The sequence below is a fragment of the Phyllobates terribilis genome, unplaced genomic scaffold (genome assembly GCF_046119375.1).
Source record: "Phyllobates terribilis strain yellow unplaced genomic scaffold, ASM4611937v1 Scaffold_2__4_contigs__length_985480577, whole genome shotgun sequence".
In the NCBI taxonomy this organism is placed as follows: Eukaryota; Metazoa; Chordata; class Amphibia; order Anura; family Dendrobatidae; genus Phyllobates; species Phyllobates terribilis.
In genome coordinates this window covers 409,861,871-409,873,799 of record NW_027362762.1, presented here as the reverse complement: position 1 = coordinate 409,873,799, position 11,929 = coordinate 409,861,871, and positions in this window count along the sequence as shown.

The following is an 11,929-nucleotide window of genomic DNA, read 5'->3' as shown; positions in this document are numbered from 1 at the left end:
AGGCTTCAGTAGGGGCACAATTATGTGTATGTGCCACAAAACACATCCCTTTCTCAGTCTTTAAAAGTTGGGAGGTATGCTCTTCTGGGACTACTCTTGTGTGAGCCTGTTTCTACGCCACCAAATCTTTTCCTATGAGACCCCATGTTTTTTATGAACATCCCTGTAAGTTCAGGAAATACCACACTATGGTTGTTGAATGGTACAATCTTAGATATTATTTAAATACTGTATTCTACACATTGCTAAACCAGCCCCTTAATCAATATGGATGGATACACTCCATTATGTTTAGTTTCTTCAGTTTCTGTTGTAATATATTCCACACTTTTTATAGCAGAATATAATTGAAAATATAAGAATATGTTTCATATACTTCATATTTCATATACCATATATTTCATATACTATATTTCTGTATGTGTACAGTATGTTTAGTTGTATGGATATGTGTGTGTATATATATTATCATTGCACTAGTAACAAGCATAATATTGAAAATCTGATGTAAGTTCAATTACATCAGAATGTGTTTTGTTTCCAAATATAGAAATGCCATTTGGCAGCGTTACCATATGTGACTGCATTAGAACTGCATTATACAACACAGTGTTGTTCCTCTAAGATTGTAGAACAATTCAAAGACATTTTCAAAGTCAAGTTTTTTTCATCCTATTGGTTACTGCCTTAAAGGAGTATTCCCATCTTTGACATTTACTGTATATTACATCATGTGGATATGCCATAAGTGCCTTAAATGTTTGATAGTTGCTGATAGGACCTGCTCCAATTTCAAGCATGGAGTTCCATATTGTACCACCAGGAATGGAGAGGAGGGTGCCCATGCACAGTTCTTTCCATTTGTTTTTAGGAAAGCATGGTGGCTCATTGATTAGCACTGTTGCTTTGCAGTGCTGGGGTCCAGGGTTCAAATCTCACCAAAAACAACATCTGCAAGGGGTTTGTATGTTCTCCTTGTGTTTGTGTGGGTTTTCTCCAGGTACTCCCTTTTTTCCCCCTCTCCAAAGACATACTGATAGGGGATTTAGATTGTGAGCCCCAGTAGGGAAAGTGATGATAATGTCTGTAAATCGCTGTGAAATATGGTTGTGCTTAGTGAGTAAATAAAAATAAATTGATATTCTGAATATTCCCGACCATGCTTGCCTAGCTATTTTTGGCAACAACCTTAAGCATGTTGACTGAAAGAGCTAGGCATGTGTGGCCAACTCTTTATTCCCAATGGCACAGGACAGGTTCCTTTCAAGCCATTTGCTTCTAAACTTCAATTCTACGCATGTAGGGATCTGAGATGTATCACACAAAATATCTGCTTTACTCGTTCTTGTACAACACCACTGGCAAGGATGGATCAAGGAAGTCATTACTGATTTTCTTTTATATGATTTTTGTTATTAAAAAGCAGCAAGTCCTTAGAATCTCAGTTAGCGCACTTCTTAGGAAAATACTTTCTTGACCTCTTTGCTGAATGCCATGTTAGTTATGCAAATTGAAAGTTAGATTTTCAGCCCAAGAAGGAAAATGCATTGAAACAAATGCTACTGTGATTTCTTTAAGATTGCAATGTGTGGCACCCTGCTGCGCACAAGTACCACAGGACCCAGGGTGCATGGACGGACTTGTCCACAAGAGGCCCTCATTACATACAAACACCTCCACCCTTCCACCTCACACCACCAGAGGGAGCCCGTTAGGGATATATATATATATGGAGGGTGGAGCCAGGCAGCTCAGTTAGTTGTTGGAGAGTGTGCTGGCACTTAGACCAGTGAAGACGCAGCACGCTGGCTGCTGTGCTTAGGCGAGCCAAGGCCTACAGCACGAGTTGAGTTCTGAGGGCCCCGAGTGAGGCCGAAGGCAAGAGGAGAGAGGAGAGAGGAGTTGAGGGGGCAGAGGAGCATCATAGGCTCACCCCAGTATACAAACCGGACACCGGGTCCGCGCCTACAGGGTCCCTTTATACCCAGTAGGGATCACCGGCATTCCAGGAGGACTACAAGTCCCTGGATGACCTGAAGCTAGACCCATTACAGGACATGGAACCACAAGGCCCCAGCGTCCAGGGAGAGTGGTTACCAGGAGACGGTCCTACTACCGAGTGACAGGTGAAGGATCAGCACAATACATAAGCTAGGCCCAGTTGCAGGCTGGCCAGGAGCATACAGAGAGGCAGACACGGACCAGGAGGCCTTATACCCGCTCACTGGGGAGAAGTCCTGAAGTGCACCCATCCTACTGAGTACCCTGGACCATACCTGACATCAGCACCAGTAAAAGTATTGAAGTGAATCCCCTGTCTCTGTCAGTTACTCCTGCTGTGCCATCCACCTGCACTGCAAGTCCCAGCATCACCACCCACCAAACTCCACACTGCCCCGGGGGCCCGCTCCACCTGTGGGGAGCAGAAACACCTAAGCTGCCATCCCATCACCCCCCCCCCAGAGGTCTGCAGCAGCGCTGGTAAACCTTACCAGATACCACAGGTGGCGTCACAAACTATTTATTTTATTTTTCCTATCCAAGTTACAATCCCCTTTTTGGTTGACCGCCCTGGGCCACGGACCGGGCAAGCCACTGTGACATACCCCACCAGCATCCATAGGCCCGGCTGCCGAGTACCCCATTGCCCTGGGGGCGCGTCAACTTCTGGCGTCACGAACAGGATTTCGTGCCCGATGCAACGAACAGGATTGCGTGCCCGTTGCCACCGGGTACTGTGCGCCTTAAAGAACTGTGTCGCATACCGTGGTGAAGTTTTCCCGCCAATTGCCGCTGTTTCCCGCCATTGTCCGCCATTTTCGAGTCGCCGCACATGAAGAAGAGGGGCGTAACCGTGGGTATCGGAGAGGCGTAACCGCTGGAAGCGGGCGAAGCCCAGGCCCCGCCTCGCGCCTTGACGCCGAACCAGGAAGCGTCAGGTCCTAGAAGGAGACCGTTGTCAAGCACACGCTCTGACGTCAGCCGCGAGGGAGACGCAGGGTCCTGGAAGGAGACCGTCGCCTGCGGAGCTGCGGCCTACCCGATCCAAGTAAAGAAGGTAGGCTACGGTTTACCAGGGGGGCACAACCATGGCCGACGACCAGCAAGCCGCCGGAGCGGAGCACCGGTTAACGCTCCTGATGCCCAACTTGCGCCCAGCGCTGCACAGGCCAGAGCGGCCGCCCCACCAGCAGGGGTCGTGACTCTGTTGATACCCATGGCCCTGCCGTATATCCCTGGAGCGAAATGGCTTCCACAATATGATGGCAAACCAGACACCCTGTCTGGGTTCAAGAGAAAAATATGCGGTGTACTGGACATGTATTCTATGACTTGTAAGCAGAGAGCCGCTGTTGTGCTGGGACAATTGACCGGTGCCGCAGAGCGGGAAGTTGAAACCTGGCCAGCCGCAGACAAGGAATCAGTATCCATTATATTTAAGAGACTGCAAACTGTCTTTGAAAACCGCACTGAGACAGATCTCCAGATGAGGTTCTACCACTGTACCCAGAAACCTGAGGACAGTATCCGGGACTATGCCTGGCACTTACAAGAAGCCCTGCGGGCCCTGAAACAGGTTAGTCCAGCCAGCATACAAGATTAGAATAAAATGCTGACGGAACAGTTCATCCGGGGGTTGAGGTCCCAGGAGGAGAGCAGAACTGTACGGTGGTGGGCTTTAGATCATCCAGACCCCACCTTTGACACCCTGAAGGACTTGGCTATTAAGGGTCTACAGCCCCTGGAAACATCAGGGACTGCTATCCAGCGTTACTAGGGTGGGGCCACCCCAGTGGCCGCAGCACCCACTGCTCCTTCATTGACGGCTGAAACAAAGACGCAAACAGTGCCCCCTAGCGAGCTGGACAGCCTGCGCTCTGAAGTGCGTCAGCTGAGTAAAACCCTGGCCACTGTCATGAGCACCCTGCAGCTACAGGCGGAACCCGAGCCGGAAGGAAGGATCCTACTCGCCGACAGTCCTGAGGATATCCCCTGGATGAGGAGAAGAAGGAGGACAATGCCACACCGTAGGAGGACAACGCCACCCCAGAGGAGGACAACGCCACCCCGTGGGAGGACCAACGTCGCCCTCCAGGAGACTTCATCTGCTACCGTTGCCACAATGCAGGCCACACAGCGCAGAACTTTCCTTTAAATGGGCAATCCCTGGGGCCGAGGGCCGACACCCAGGAGTAAATCAACCGGGCCCATCAAGCTGGTACCATCGGTTTGTAGGAGGAAGGCCTTTCCTGTTCATCGTGCTGGACGGTATAGCAACACCTGCATTACTGGACAACAGCTCACAGGTAACCATCATACCTGATGTCCTCTACAAGAGGTACTGGTCCATAGATGAACTCCACCCGCCAGTCCCGAACCTCTCTGTGTATGCCTCTAACGGCCTTCCTCTTAACCTAGTAGGGGTTATATATGTGACAGTGAAGGTGGGGAGAGTGGAACTAAAGGACCAAGGACTGATTGTAGTGGAATCTAACCCTAGTGATACAGACTTGTATATGATACTTGGTACAAATATTGTTGGTAACTGTTTGGGAGAAGTGTTGTTTTTACTCCAACAGATTGCTGACACTGCCAAACCAGGGCAGAGGAAGGTGCTCCAGAGAGAGATTCGAGCCCTCCTGTACCAGCAACAGGTAAAGCTAACAGGTGGTGAGATTGGTAATGTACAGGTGACAGACCCAATACCCATTGTGATTCCCCCAAAGAGTGAAATGCTGATTTGGTGTAGGGCAGCAATAGGTCTCAAGGGACAGAACTACCAGGCGGTAGTGGAGCCCATTAGCTCGGAGCACAGACCTACACTCTTAACTGCTAGCGGGGAAGTTGACGTACGCAATGGGAGGGTACCCGTACATCTCCTAAATTGTGGGGAGGAGGAAGTCAAATTGCCAAGGTATGCCACTGTTGCTAGATTGTATACTGTGAATAATGATGCCATACACACAGTGGAATCCTTGACCCCACCAGATACAGTGGAGGACAATGACTCCGAAGCTCAGCTGGAGGATTGGTGTCAACAGCTCCATGTTGGGACTGATGCCACTCCTGTCCATCAGAAACACGGTGTTTACAGAGTGTTTCAGGAATATGAACAAGTGTTTAGTAAACACCCACTTGACTTTGGAAGGGTTAAATGGGTACAACACCACATACCCACCTGTAACCATCCACCCATTAAGGAGCGTTACCAACCCATGCCACCAGCACATTATCAGAAAGCCAAGGAAATGTTACACGACATGAAAAAGGCAGGGGTAGTAAGGGATAGCTGTAGCCCTTGGGCAGCTCCCCTGGTCCTGGTCAGGAAAAAGGACGGTAGCATGAGGATGTGTGTAGATTATAGACAGATTAATCGCATAACACATAAAGATGCATACCCTTTGCCCCGTATAGAGGAATCCCTGGCTGCACTAAAATCTGCCAATTACTTCTCTACACTCGATCTCACTGGCGGGTACTGGCAAGTCTCTGTTGCTGAGGAAGACCGGGAGAAGACGGCCTTCACCACCCCGATGGGACTGTGCGAGTTCAACAGCATGCCGTTTGGACTCTGCAGTGCACCCGGAACATTCCAGAGGCTGATGGAGTGTTGCTTGGGACATCGGAACTTCGAGACAGTGCTGCTGTACCTGGATGACGTTATTTTGTACTCGAGGACGTATGAGGACCATCTGAAGAACCTGGCGGAGGTATTTGAAGCATTGTCCCGGTATGGGATGAAACTAAAGCCTTCTAAATGCCACTAGCTCAAGCAGAAGGTTCAGTACCTGGGGCACGTAGTCCGCTCGGAAGGAGTAGCACCAGACCCGGAGAAGGTCACTGCCATCCAGAAGTGGCATGAGCCGAGAAGCATCAAAGAAGTACGGCAATTCCTGGGACTGGTCGCGTACTACAGGAGGTTCATAAAGGACTATACCAAAAAGGTAGCACCTCTACAAGACCTCCTGGTAGGAAAGTCCAAAAGAGGAAAGAGTCCCCCATTCCAGTGGGGAAAAGAACAGGCTGAATCCTTTGCAGTAATGAAGGAAATCCTGACTGGTGAAGAAATCCTGGCTTACCCTGACTACAGCCAGCCTTTCCTGCTGTACACCGACGCCAGCAATGAGGGACTGGGAGCTGTGTTGTCCCAGAAGCAGAATGGATGAGAGAAGGTAATTGCGTATGCCAGCAGGAAGCTACACCCTACCGAGAGGAACCCGGAGAGCTACAGTTCCTTCAAGCTGGAGTTCCTGGCCTTGGTCTGGGCTATCACTGAAAGGTTCAAGCATTACCTAGCCTCAACTAAGTTTACAGCTTTTACTGACAACAATCCCTTGACACACCTGGAGACAGCCAGGTTGGGAGCCATGGAACAGCGTTGGGTGGCCAGACTGTCAAATTATCAGTTCACCATCAAGTATCAGGCAGGTCACAAGAGCACCAATGCTGATGCCCTGTCAAGGATGCCTCACCAGTCAGACACCGAGGGTGAAGAGGATGATTTAGAGGAAGTTGAATTACCTGCTTTCCACCGAAGGGAGTGGTCCATGAGCAACACGTCACCCGAAGACGTCAGGGAAGGACGCTGAATCCTCTACCCCACCACAGTTGGAAGGAGACCCAGGACAGTGACCCGGTTGTCAGCCTTATCAAAAGACTGATCACCCAGGAAGGTTCTCACCTGGAGAAGGATGCTCCTCCACAAGCCAAGCAACCGTGGAATGAGAGAAGCCGGCTGTTCATCTATAGAGAGAAGCTGTGCAGAAGATACGTCAACCCCAAGACCCATGAAATGGTGTGGCAGATTGTTGTACCCAGAATGGATATCCAGATGGTGTTGGAGGCCTACCACGATCAAGCTGGTCACTTTGACTGGAAGAAGCTGGAAACCCTGCTGAAGGACCGGTTCTACTGGGTTGGAATGGAGAGCTCCATAGAGAGGTGGTGCCAGAATTGTGGGCCCTGTAGCCTCAGAAGGAAAGACTACAGCAGCCAGAAAGCACCCTTGCAGTCCATCAAGACAACCCAGCCCCTGGAGATCGTCGCTCTGGATCACGTCAAGCTGTCACCCAGCAGGTCAGGCTACTCCTATGCACTGACAAAGGTGGAACATTATTCCCGGTTCCTGGTAGTAGCCCCAGTCAAGGATCTGACAGCAGAGACTGCAGCAAGAACGTTCCAAGCATACTTCTGCAGGCCCCATGGATACCCGGACAAAGAATTCTGCCACCTGTACGGATGCAAGAAGATCCACACTACGCCGTATCACCCTCAGACCAATGGGTTGTGTGAGAAAATGAACAACATCGTCATAGACATGCTGAAAACCTTACCTTTGGAAGAAAGAAACCAGTGGCCAGACAAACTACCTGACCTGGTATATCTGTACAATCACATATCTGTGAGTTCTACTAATTGTACCCCAGCGTACCTCATGAGAGCAAGACCTGGAAAGTGGCCCATGGACCTGGAACTTGGAGTGGTAGAACCGGAAGCAGATATGTCCACTGAAGACTGGGATACAAATCGGCAAGAGCAGTACAGGAGAGTACAGGCCTGTGTCGAAGGCAGTCTGAACAGAGTAAGGGAAAAACAAGAAGAACAGTACAATAAACATGCACCAGCAGAACCCTTGGCACCTGGAGAGGTAGTGCTAAAGCGCAAGAGAAGAAGTTACACGTTCGATGACCAGTGGGAAAGAGAGCCCTACACAGTGTTGAACTCCAAGTTTGACAACAGTAAAACCTGCCTGATTAGCAAAGATGGAGGTAAAACAACTGCAACAGTCTCAAGAGACCATCTGAAAGTGTGCCCAGGTCTACTGAAGACAACAGAGGAAGAAGTACCTCCTATAGCACCAGAAGAACCCAAGGAAGAAGCGCTTCACACAGTTCTAGGAGATTTCCCTGCGGACTGGCCTCAAGTTGATGGAGCAGTTATAGTACCGGTGATACACTTCTATCAACAACCAGAAGAACCTGTAAGCACCCCGGAAGAGCCTGCTCAGGAACAGGAAGAGTCCCCAGTAAGAGGAGGATGACCTGTTGAAGCAGAGCCTGCAGGCCCAGTGGACAGTGCACTTGCCAGTCCCATAGAGAGATTGAGGCAGTTTTATAATCTACCAGCACGTACACCTGCTAGATTAACAGAGAGTGCATGCACAGACACTAGTAACACCCCAGTGCTACGAAGGTCCACACGCAGCACACAAGGACAAATCCCTGCCAGGTTTAGGGAATAAGCACGAAGTGCCTACATTGTAAATTGTTACCCAGTTGGGTATTGTCCATTGTTTATTGTATAAACTGAAATTTATGTGTGCATTTAGTTACCCGTCAGGGTATAGAGACTTGTAGGCTGAGGACTGTGAGCAGCCAAAAACTATCTTGTAAATGGTTGCACTTATCAAAGTGCCCCCTTAAGTGACCACAGAACAAAAACCCGTTTGGCGTGGCCGAAGACGTGGTCCAGCACCTGGATCACTTATGCCCTGTAGCCACGCCCAGGGCCTACGTTGAGGGTTTTCAGGCTGGTCCCTCATGTTCTTTCATCAGTGAAATGGACACCAGGTTACGGGACTTACTGTAACTTTATTATTATTATTATTATTGTTATTATTGTTGTAACCTGTTTAAAAAAATGTTTCAGTCCAGGAGTACTGAATTGTACTAGGGGGGAATGTGGCACCCTGCTGCGCACAGGTACCACAGGACCCAGGGTGCATGGACGGACTTGTCCACAAGAGGCCCTCATTACATACAAACACCTTCACCCTTCCACCTCACACCACCAGAGGGAGCCCGTTAGGGATATATATATATGGAGGGTGGAGCCAGGCAGCTCAGTTAGTTGTTGGAGAGTGTGCTGGCACTTAGACCAGTGAAGACGCAGCACGATGGCTGCTGTGCTTAGGCGAGCCAAGGCCTACAGCACGAGTTGAGCTCTGAGGGCTCCGAGTGAGGCCGAAGGCAAGAGGAGAGAGGAGAGAGGAGTTGAGGGGGCAGAGGAGCATCATAGGCTCACTCCAGTATACAAACCGGACACCGGGTCCGCGCCTACAGGGTCCCTTTATACCCAGTAGGGATCACCGGCATTCCAGGAGGACTACAAGTCCCTGGACGACCTGAAGTTAGACCCATTACAGGACCAGGAACCACAAGGCCCCAGCGTCCAGGGAGAGTGGTTACCAGCAGAAGGTCCTACTACCGAGCGACAGGTGAAGGAACAGCACGACACATAACCTAGGCCAAGTTGCAGGCTGGCCAGGAGCATACAGAGAGGCAGACACGGACCAGGAAGTCTTATACCCGCTCACTGGGGAGAAGTCCTGAAGTGCACCCATCCTACTGAGTACCCTGGACCGTACCTGACATCAGCACCAGTAAAGGTATTGAAGTGAATCCCCTGTCTCTGTCAGTTACTCGTGCTGCGCCATCCCGCCTGCACTACAAGCCCCAGCATCACCATCCACCATCAAACTCCACGCTGCCCCGGGGGCCCGCTCCACCTGTGGGGAGCAGAAACACCTCAGCTGCCATCCCATCACCCCCCAGAGGTCTGCATCAGCACTGGTAAACCTTACCAGGTACCACAGGTGGCGTCACAAACTATTTATTTTATTTTCCCTATCCAAGTTACAATCCCCTTTTTGGTTGACCGCCCTGGGCCACGGACCGGGCCAGCCACTGTGACATACCCCACCAGCATCCATAGGCCCGGCTGCCGAGTACCCCATTGCCCCGGGGGCGCGTCACAATGCTCATCTCAATTATACATTTATATACTATATGTGTCGTCATTGTCCTTGCATGTGTAGCTGAGTGGTGATGGTCAGAGGTGTTGCTGTGTTCTTTTATAGCAATTTTTCCCTTATCACAGGAAATCTATCCAGGTATTGCTATGTCTTTGTGATTGTAGATATAATACTGGGGTGTGCTATGCAATGTTTTCCAGGTTAGGCCACACCCCCACTATCAGTATTTGGTCAGTATTTTTTCTCAGGAGTGGGATCCAAAACCAGGAGTGGGTGATAAATGCAGAATTGGTGACTTGTTTCTATTATACCTTTTCTCTGATTGTTCCTCACCTGGATACTTTACTGTTTTTTGCACGTTAAACTGGCCCTATAATAGAATAGTAGCTGCAGTGCTTCATAAAATTTTAATTTGTCATCTCTGTTGTATAGATATTAGCTTTTAAAGTTTAGATTATAATTTATGTTATAGTTCAACTGGAGATTTGTTTCTGGGGGCCTGTACTTCTTCACCTGTAAGACGTTACCAATCATAAGCAGTCATAAGGAGTCATGCAGGAGAAAGAAGAACAGACCCCACAAGTTCAGAACATGCCTTCTCCTATGAGACATGTATTGATTGACAGCCCTGATATCAGTCCTGATATCTGCAGCTACTGTGTAGAGTGCAGCAGAGCTGAATGTGCAAACACCTCCAGCTTTCTCTCACAGCAGTCAGTATGGGTGAAGGGGGAGAAGAGCTGAGCTGAGCATGATTACAAACATCTCTGCAGCTGCAGCTCTCCTCGTACACTTTTGACAACTCTGTTGTATTCCCCCATCAATCTTATTTTCCCTTTGTTCTTCAATGTCACTTGCACATGTGACCTACATCTATTGGTCAGGTCAGGGTGTGGGACAGGAACAGCTAAGGGACACTCATGTCTGATCTAAACAAATAGTATGTATCTACAAAAATGTACTGACTAGTCTTCAGTTATTTACAAACCAGTGGAGAATAATACGTTGTACAAATGTTACCAATGAAGCATCAGAAACAAAGATCAAAGATAAATTCTTGATGGATATTGTAAAATACCTTAGCATAGGATTTATTTATAATTGGTACATCTATAAGTATATATCTTGGATAATCAAGTACACACCTCATCATATCGCTGCCAGGTTACTATCTATCTATCTATCTATCTATCTATCTATCTATCTAGTCAAATCTGGTTTTCTTCTATTTATCAGCTGAATTAATTTTTAACTGCTGAAAACTGTTTATTATTGGGGCTGAGTTCAGCATATATTGAAAATAATAGGATGCCCTTGCAGTGATTCAATAGACAAGACATTGCTGATGATCCTCGAAAACATCTTTAAGTGAAAAACTAATCTGCCGTGATTAAGAATACCCCTCAGTCTGCCATTAGCATGGCCCTCGCTGTCATTCAGTTCCCCAAGGACTGGAGCTGTCCAGTCCGGTTGCCTCGCCTTGACGCCTGAGGACCCATCTCAGCTTGAAGCCCATCACTGTGGCAATTAGCGAAGATCAGCTGTGCTCACAAAAGTGCAAATTGCTGACTGGATGAGAGAGACGAACATAAATGCCTGACATATTTCTTATTATGCCCCCACCGCTCTATTTAGTGGACATATTTAGCACCGAGGGGGCTATGGAATATATTATAATGTAGATTTTACAATTTTCTTCTGAACGGTCTATTTTTACACCTCAATGTGAGAGAACTGTTTAACCTTTTATTTTATTATCCTGTTTGCTCTTAATGTTACAGCATAAATAATTTTTCAATGAACACCATTAACATTGCAGCAATATTGAATATGTTTGGAAAAGTGCATTTAATCTTAAACTGAAAAGCTGAGATATTTTAGAATAGGATTTTATTAAATAGTCAGTAAAACTACATATTATAAAAGTGGCAGGACTTTAACCTGCACAAGAAGATAAACTCTTTGCCTCATAAGGCTCTGCTTACACTTTCCTGCTCCTACGCTCCCTCTGGTGGAGGAGCTGGGTATCAGAACAATGACGATTGTCTTTTAATAAAAAGCTATTTGGTACACAATTTTAGCATTTAAAAGTGACATGTTGTTTAAAGTCTGACACTCACTTTCTTGTTATCGACCTACGGTATGTTTGTAAGTGGATCAGAACTCAAGGTGCGG